We start from the raw sequence: 9682 nt of genomic DNA on the forward strand, positions 1-9682 counted from the left end.
ATAGAAAACTTAACAAGGCCACATATAAACAATCCCCTGGCAATTTTGCTCACACCGCATCCTAAATTTAGACTATTTGAACGATAGGAATGTATTGCTGTATGTCTGGGCTGCTTATTATTGATAATCTATTACCCAGTTTATGGTTCATGAAGGACTTTCTGATCGTCAATATCAAAAAAAACAAAAAACAAAAAACAAAAAACCTCTCAGCTCTCAGACGATCACACTGAGGCTTCTAGAGGTTATGCCGCTCGGCTTGGCATTTTCTTAACCAGCTCCATCTTATAGGCTGTTTGGTGGACTCCCAGAGCATCAGCTTCAACACTACAGAACTGGGTGTTTTGCCCCGGTTTCGATGTGATGGGTGTAGTGGTTCCAGTCCAGACAGTGCGCCTTCTTGTGCAAAAGGAATCAAGCCCCCCTGTCTCAGCAGCTGCACAGGTTATTAGCAGCTTCATGTGGAATAGCTTCAGGTCAACAGTGATACTCAAAAGGGACTATCAAATGATACACCTGTTCCCAGCTCCAGATTCTGATATCCACCCCCAACCACTCAAAGAATCACTGTTTTGGGTGGTTGTTTTCTGTATATGTGTATCTGATGTCTTTAACAGACCCCTGGGTCAGTTAAGGTGATACACCAGAAAGGCCAACTCAAATTAGCTTAAATACATAAACAATAAGGAAGATTTTACTTTATCTGTATAAACTCCAAGGTGGCTCGTGGAGCAACCCAACCCTGCCAGCAGAATTATCCTGCCCAAGTGTCAGTCGGGCCAAAGTTGAGACAGACTGGTGGGGATTCACCCTCTAGTGTAGGGGTGGGGCCAGGGTCTGCTTCAACGAAGCACGTGACAGTGAGGTCACCACACAGAATTTGGGTTCAAAGGGTCCGAAAGAGGAAGGAGGGCTGACTTCTGGGAAAGGATTCAACTGTGATCTCAGTTACAAGCCCTGAGGCTGTTTAATGAGCTCTAATAGAATGAACACTTGGTCTTTGTCCTCTCCTTACATGAAGTCTAGCCGTTTAACTCAGACTTGCATTATTGCATTGTTACTATTATCATTCGTATTCTTTTTGTTGCGGAAGCTACTGACTGAAACGAAGAAGAAAAACCGGAATAAGAAAAACCGGAATCGCTCGTAACCCACCACTCAGAGACAGCTACCATTAACATTTTTGGCCCTGTTTTCCAGTTACTGCAAATCATACACATCACCCCCTCATTCGTTGATTCATTCAACAGCGATGGAGCGGAGCGCTGGAGTGTGTGGTTCAGATTCTTGCTGTACAAGGAGTTTTCCAGAAGGATAGTTCGATCAATCGTCGCCAAGAGTAGTCGAATGGGGGAGGCGTAACCTGGGCCTTGAAGCTGATTCGAATGAGGAAAGGGGGTATAAGGATGGCGCTCCAGTGAGAAGAAGGGCCTGTCCCAGGAACGAAGGCAGGACAGATGGGTAGGGGAGAAGACAGGTGCATGTCGGAAGGTTACAGGGAAGGAGTCAGCGGTAGGGAAGATTCTAGGTGTGATGCATATGTGGTTTTTTGACCTGTTCGACATTCATCCGCTTTTCTGAGAGCAGCACCCACCTTTCCTCTGGGGAGTCACTTCTTCCCCACTGCCAACCCTCAGCCATTTTGGCTGAAGCTAACCCCATCTCCTTGTTTGGAGGTGGTCACATGACCGAGTCTGACCAATCAGAGTACCCCATCTCTCTGGTCACTGATTGGCTTATGGATGGGCACCTGACTAGATCAGGGCAATCAAGATCAATGAGATTGAATTCCATTTGTTGGGCCTGTCTGGATTTCTCAGTTTCCTTGAAAATGTAGGAAATTTGAACATACTGTGTGGTAGACTGGCTGGAGCTAAGAGGCTGCCTGCTTCAGACGGGACGTGCACTGTGCAGTTTGTCACATCCCCCGCCACTCCCCATCGCTAGGGATGAGGGCTCAGCAGTCTGTTTGTTTAGCACTCTGCGAGCCAAACACAAGTCGTCTGTCAAACTTAGCCCTGGGGATGCTAGTTTGTTGTCCTCGTGTAGGTGTTAAGATGAATCTTAGCTGGAAGGATGAGAGGGAGGCTAGCAGCGAGACGTCCATACAAAACCAATGGATGGGCAGGAAGTCCGTGAGGGGACCAACAGCTCCCGAAAAGCGATTTCATAGACATTCATTCAGGCCTCACATCAACCCTATGAGATGAGACAGGTTAATTCCATTATGCAGATGGGGGAACTGAGGCTCAGAGAATACCCACATCCACAAGCTACAAAGTTGCACCTCGAGGCTGCACGCTTTACCTCCTTGCTGGTGGTACCCAAGTTAGAGCTGACTTTGAAGATCCCGGAGAAGCTCAACACAGTGCAAGGAAAAGGAATCCTTTTGCTTAAAGGATGCTAAGCCGAGTCTGATACCCACACATCTCCTTGCTCTAAGGTGAGTGTAACTACTGGGCCGCACTTCTCTGATGACGTGGCAGCCACAGAGTGCACTGCTCAGATCCTCAAGAGAGGCTGCCACCAAGAACATGGTTGACTGACGGCCCTGGTTCCCTCCCCTCTGGATCCACCAAGTTCATGCCAAGGCCATACTTCCCTGGGCTGCTCTCAACCAATGGCTGAGCACAGTGGGAGTGCTCGTGCAGCCCCGCTGCTGCCCAGCCTGGGATTCCTCTTACAGGCGACTTTGGCCCAGGGACACCCCATTAGCATGGCTGGAACTTTCTTAGAACTGCGCTGCCGTCTGAGGCTCTTCCTGCCCAATCCTTCCTCCGCTTCCGCTTTCACAGGTGTCAGAAGAGGATCACAGTCTGAAGACTCTCCTGCCTACCCTTGCTCCCTTCCCCTTCACAGGCATGGATAAGTAAGTCCTCAGTAAACCTTTTGCAAGTCTAAGCCAACCTTGGCATCTGCTTCTCAGAGGATCTAAACTAACAGATGACTTCCATTTTGTAGAATGAGCTAATGAAGTCTATAACCATCCAAATCCACAATAATCTGTTGTCAAGGAAACAGGGTTGAACACTGTAACGATTAGGTCCAGGGGCCTTGGAATCGGAACGACCAGGGCGTGAGTCCTCCTTGCTAGCGGATGACCTTCGGGAAGTTTCTTAGCCCGCCCCAGACTCTATTTCCTCATCTGTAGAATCAGTGATTCTGAACCAGGAGTGATTTTGTCCCCCAGGGGACGTTCGGCAATATCTGGGCTTGTTACACTGGAAGAGTTGGAGGGAGAGGGGGTTATTGTTACTGACATCTGGCGGCTAGTGGCCAGGGGTATTGCTAAATATCCTGCAGCGTGCAGAGCAGCCCACACGCCCCCCCAACACACACACACACACACACACACACACACACACACAGAATGACCCAGCCTAAAATATCCATAGTGCTGAGGTTGAGAAACTCCATGTTACATGGAAATGGGAATGGTAGCTAATTCAAAAGGCTGTCGTGAGGATCCAGGGCAATCATCCATTCAAGATCTGTCATTTCTGCTCCCCCCCCCGCCCCCGCCGCCCCATAATCTCAGCAGGTCAGGGACCAGATGATTCTGCGTTGATGTTCTGGATTGCCAAGGAACGTGGCAGGTGCTAAGTAAATTATTATGAATTGAAGTATTTATCAGATAAGAGTGCAGATCGACAAATGGGTAATGACTATCATTATCTTCCTCCTCATCCACACTGTCTTCCCAGCCCCGGCTCAGTGCATAATTGATTTTCTATACTCGTTGACTGACTGACCGACTGAATGAATGAATGAGAAATAAAGGAGTTTTTACTCATTAACTATTCATATATGTGTTTTAGAAATTCTTGGGAAACAGGCCCAGTCTTTTCCTCTTTATTTGCAAATAGGAGTTTTGTTCCTGGGAGAAACGACGTGGGGGGATGGCGACCTCCCCGAGCCGGAGTCTGGGCCCCGGCTCAACGTCCTGCAGAGTTTGGGATGCACATCTTGCTCGGCTTAGGCAAAAAAGGAAAACGGGCCAGGCTTTGTGCGAACTCGCTGTGAAACAAGAGCTGTTTTCAGGGCCCAGGAAAACGCTCTGTCCCATGTTTAATTTCTTCCATCTGTCTGGTATCTGACCTCCGCTGCCCTCTAAGCCATTGCCACACATTGTCTGCGCACGCTCCCATATAAGGTGATCTCTCTCTCTCTTTCTCTTCCTCTGTTCCCCTCTCCCTCTCTTTCTCGGGGTTGGAAGGCAGCAGCACTGGCTTCCTCCACCCCGCTGTCCCTCTCCCGGCCTTGCCTGGCAGGCTGTGCGGTGAGGATGGATGGCTAGAGAGCGGGAAGGGGCAGGGGGCTGCCAAGGAATGTGGCAGGTTTATTTTTGTTCTCCCTGCATTCTTTGCCAGGCCTGCAGGCCCCAGCCACTTGGGGATGTCACATGCCGATAAGACAGTGGGGGTGACTGAGACCTGTGGCTCAAATCTGCAACACCCCAGGTGTGAGCCGTTGTCACGGAGTCGGGGAGGGGGGGGGTCGGGGAGAGGGACTCTGAGGTCATGGAACTCACCTCCTCCCACTCTCCCGTGTCTGATTCCCAGAAAGACACGTTGGATTGCGGGAATTGAGATCTGTAACCCCTTAGGCCTATGATGGGTTGGGCAAAACCCAACACGTACAGCAGAGCAGAAAAGAGACAGGTGTCAGGGTGAAATTATTCGCTGTGCGACCTTGGGCAAATTGCCTGACCTCTCTGACTCTGCTTCCTTATCTGTCAAAATAGTAACAAATCTACCGGATGCTATTCTAGTGCCGTAGTGAAATGTGAACTCCGCGAGGGCAGGGATCATTGTCTGCTCTCTTCACTGTTGTTTCACCAGCACCTAGAATCGTGCCTGGCACACAGTAGGTGCTCAGATGTGTTGAACAAATTAAATGAGATAATGCTTTTAAGTGCTCGCCGCCAAATGAATGATAACTATTACTGTCTATTCAACAATGACAGAAGTTTATTAAGCACTTATTAAGGGCCAGACCCTGATAAGTGCTGATGATACAGCAGTAAACAAGACAGACCTCGGGGAGCTTCTGTTTCTAAAGAGGGACGTGTACAGTCAAGTGAATTAACTGCACAGTACTGAGTGCTGTGGAAGAAGCTTGGAAAAGGATGTGGAAGAAGTGTGTTTTTCAAACCTTCGACTGTGGCTCACAGCAAGAAATTGTGTTTATTGTGTGGCCCAACGAACACACATGCGTGTTTATTAAACTGAAATAAAACCTTCACGAAACGTTTGCAAAGATGTCTGCCAACAACGCAGCACACGCCATTGCGGGTACGCACCTGCCACTCCCCGACCAAGAGGTAGAGTCTTTTTCTCCTTTCCTTGAATCCGGGCAGGTCTAATGACTTGCTTTGAACAATGCGATGTAATGGAGATGGCACTGTGCTTGTTCAGGGCCTTAGCTTTAAGAGGCCTGGTGGCTTCCACTTGGGGCCATTAGACGGATGTGGTTCTGCTACAGTGGCAGCCCACGTAAGCAAACCAAAACCTATGCCTGTGAATGCCTCAGGGTCGCACACTCAACATGCAAAAGGACGGCCAATCACAAACAGCCGCCTAGGCTTTTGGCGGTAGCCAATCAAAGAACTTCTTTCCTTGGCTTTCCCACGTCAGTCTTTCCCACGCCTGCCGTCAGCAGAGTGCACCCCTAACCACTTCCGATTGCCCGATGCGAATCGATTTTCGCTCAGATAAATTCGTAAGAATTTCAGCATGTCTCAGTTTGTCTTTTCACGGTACCCGGCTGCCAGGTAAGGAAGCTCAGGATAGAGCGCCGAGTGATGGGAGACCGCGAGGAGAAGGAGTTCACGTGAAGGAGAAATGGCAGCCCAGAAAAGCCGTATCGGATGCTCCAGCCCCAAACGAGCTCCCAGCTGAACTCAGACACATGGCGACCCCAGCGGGTCCCAAGTGGGACAGGACTGCCCCACTGAGCCCCGCTGCCCGACAGGTTTGTGGGGGAAAAGGCGTTGTTTTAAGCCAATCAACACATTTGGTTCGTCATATAGCAAAAAAATTTCTAACACAGAAGGATTTACCTTTGTTCTGTGTGATATTTTTGTTTCACTTCATTTCTTTTTAAATGTTAAGACCCCCTAAACCGATTTCAATACCTATTAAAAAGCCATAACCACCGAGTGAAAAACAGGGTGATAGAGAATGACGAGTAGGTGGATCGCTTTAGTAGGAGGGTCAGAGGAGGCCTCCCCGAGGAAGTAACACTCGAGTTGAGACCCGGACGAGGAGCAGAAACCAGGCGGGGGGAGATCTGGGGGAAGAACAGCCAGGCAGAAGAAACAGCAGTGCAAAGGTCCTGAGGTTGGGACGGGTTTGGTATGTTTGAGTGACAGGAAGCCAGTGGTCGGGGAGTAGAGAAAGAAGGGATACCTCGATGAAATCACACCTTACGCTGTCCAACGCCTGGGACCTCAGCTATAGAGAGAGGGCAAAGACAGCTTAGAAGACTTGGGAAAGATGGTTGACCTCCCAAGACCCTGACTGCCATCATTTTTTTTTTTTTCAGATCGAGGTGAGAGTCACATAATATAAAATTAGCCTTTTTAAAGGGAAAAGTCAGTGGTGTTTGGTACATTCACAATATTGCGCGAACACCTCCTCTATTTCCAGATGACTTCGTCACCCCAAAAGGAAGTCCAGTACCCACTGAGCAGTTGCTCTGCGTTCTCCCCTCCCCCCAAGCCCCTGGCAATCACCAGTCTGCCTTCTGTCTCTATGGAGTTACCTTTTCTAGATATTTCATGGAAATGGAATCACAGGACATGTGGCCTTTTGTGTCTGGCTTCTTTCACTTAACAGCGTTTTCAAGGTTCATCCCTGTTGTAACATGTATCGGTATTTTATTTCTTTTTATGCCTCAGTAACATTCTTGTGTATGTTTGCAACAGCATTTGTTTAGCCATTCACCGGTTCGTGCATCATTTTGTTTCTATAATTCCATCTACAGTACTGTTAAAGACCTCGATTTGACGTCATCGGCCCAGGAGGGAGAAAAAGGTCTTGGCAACATGAAGGAGAAGGCCAGTTTGTGCCCTGCTGCTCCTGGCCTTTTCTTGTCCCCTCCCATCAACCTTTTCCTGCACGATCTGGAGCTTCCTGATGGCCCAAAACGCAGCTCCACTGCTGATTACCCTTAAATACTCCCCCTGAATTCTATAAATACACCAGCGCTCAGCTGGGAAAAAAAGGACTTGAAAGGCATCCGAAATGAAAATACATTTTTTTCCCACCATCGGCCAAGTGTTTTTTCTCCATCTTTCCCGTCTTTGATTCCGGAGTAATCACTTGGATTTCGAACAATTAACCCTTCCTGGGTAAGAGGAGAGTTTCCTTGACAAAGGCTCTTGTAGGCAGAGGAAGCCAGCCGGCGTGTTAGCACTGGCCCTCCAGTGCAGAAGACTCCCGTGTCTCCTCAGTCATGGTCTGTCATGGTCTCTGTCATGGTCCTTCTCCCAGACTCTGCTGAGCCAGTTTCGAGTCAGTTTAGTAGGTTGACGAAAATGGCTTTGGGATCAGGCAGACCTGTGCGTGAATGTTAACTACTCAGCCAGCTACGAGCTATGTGACCTTGGGCCCTCTTATGAACTCTCCAGACCTCAGTTTCCTTAATTATAAAATGGAAAAACAATACGGTCCTTTCGGCCTTGCTGTGAGATTAAATGAGACGATGTGGGTGAGGAAAGCGTCCTTGAAATGAAATTAGGCCTAACTCCATGCGACGCTTGGACCTTCAGCTAGAGAGAGCCAAGGCAGCTTGGAGACATGGGGGTAGTTCAATCGGCCTTGCGAGGCCTTATTGCTCATCGTTTTTATAATTCAATATGTAACTCGATTTATAATCCATCAGTCTGTCCTTCCAGATCCCCACTCCACCATTTTCTTCCTTGGGAGGCCAGTTGGCACGGGCGACCTCGAGGGGTTGCCTGCCCCTTTGGCGCCCAGTTGAGTGTGGCTGACGGGAAGCCAGCCAGGAGATCGGAGGGCGGGAGGAATGTGCGGTCAGGACCGGCCACTGCCACAGGCTCCGTTAGGCAGACTTCTCTGCGTAGCTGCTCTGTTGGGCTTCCAGTGCCTGTCCCCTTCTCTGGCTGCTTTAGGGTTAGGGCAGCAACGGCTGCCTTTGTTGCTGGTCCCTTGTTGGTTTTCCTAAATCCTGCTCCCACTTTTATAAATAGTCCTTTATTAAGCTCCCCTCCATTGTCCAGAGGGTGCCCTCTTCATCCTGCCAGGACGCTGACTGACACAGAGGTTATCCATTTCAGCCCACGACTCAGATTGGCAAGAGGAAGTGTATGAATTTTCAATAAACCGAGATCCCTCTCTGAGCCCCCATCCCGTCATTACGGGGAATCTCCCCTCGCACACATCCTGGGGGATGCCGAGTCCCAGGGCTCTTTTGCAGTGACAAAACTTTAGAAAGTTACTTGAGGTTTTCTGTCAATGGCCCATCCTGGTGATGGCCTGGTCACCCACCTGTCATCCCAGGCTGCCTGGTCCTTTCAGGTGCAGGCATTAATGCGTCCCCGTCAGGCCTGCAACAAGGAAAGCTTTGGCCACAGTGGAAGCCACTGGACTAGCTGTGGCCTCTGTGGGGCGTTTCCCTTTCTTAGGGGCCACCCTGGAATTATCAACCTGTGACCCTCCTTAGCATCTCTCTTCTCTCTTGTTTTAGAAGGACCTTCTCTCTCTGCCCCCCGCCTGAGGACAACGAGTATAATCTCCTCCAAACACTTCAGACCTTTAAAAAAACAGGAGTTTTACTGATCTTAACCAGCAAAACTCAAGGCAATGCAAATTATTTCAAGAGGAGGGGAAACAAGAGCACACACATAAATTAATACTTTAATAAATTCTGACACGTATGTGATATGTTTACCAAAGCTCCCGAGGTACAGTAAGCACTCAGGAAGAATGTTAGGTACATCCTATGTTTTATTCCACACTTATACCTGAAGAATTAATATGAATTACATGTTACTTTGACTCCTCTACATTGCCCATTAATCTCACAAAACCTATTTAAAATACTATTTGGAATATCATCCGCTCAGTTAAATATTTCGCTTATTTATCTTTTTTTTTTTTTTTTTTTTACCTTTTAGGAAAAAAAAAACTGCTACTAAATAAACCCACAAGATTAAATTGCCGGAGCAGAGACAATTTAGGATATCTGCAAAACTCAATTCAAGTTTCCATTTAAATTTAGTGTCTTTCCTCTGCAAGTAACCTAGATGGCGAAGGCATTAAATGACAGTTAATGGATAACAGAATAACCCACTTCCGAATTTGTTCCTGCGTCTGGGTCATTTTCCCCAGTTTTGAAAGAATGAGATAAAGTGGGCAGTGTGCAGAGTGGCCCCAGATGGGATAGCATCTTGAAAACTGGCATTTGCTGAATACTCGCGCGGAATCCAGAAATATCTCACGGTCAGGATGAAAGGTCTAAATTTAATACCAAAAACAGAAAATTGGCTTGGCTCCTCTGTGCTCTGCACAGGAAAGCTCTTGTTTGGAAGTTCTGATATGCGAAGGGGCTGGAGACATTATGTTCGCAGCACCCTCAGGTTTTCAGGAGGACCCGGGAGGTCTGCTCTCGTGCCAAGATCTCGCTGGGCCCACGAGGGAAGCCTGCGTCGAAGGAA

This window comes from Rousettus aegyptiacus, unplaced genomic scaffold (genome assembly GCF_014176215.1).
Source record: "Rousettus aegyptiacus isolate mRouAeg1 unplaced genomic scaffold, mRouAeg1.p scaffold_m13_p_5, whole genome shotgun sequence".
NCBI classification, from domain to species: Eukaryota; Metazoa; Chordata; class Mammalia; order Chiroptera; family Pteropodidae; genus Rousettus; species Rousettus aegyptiacus.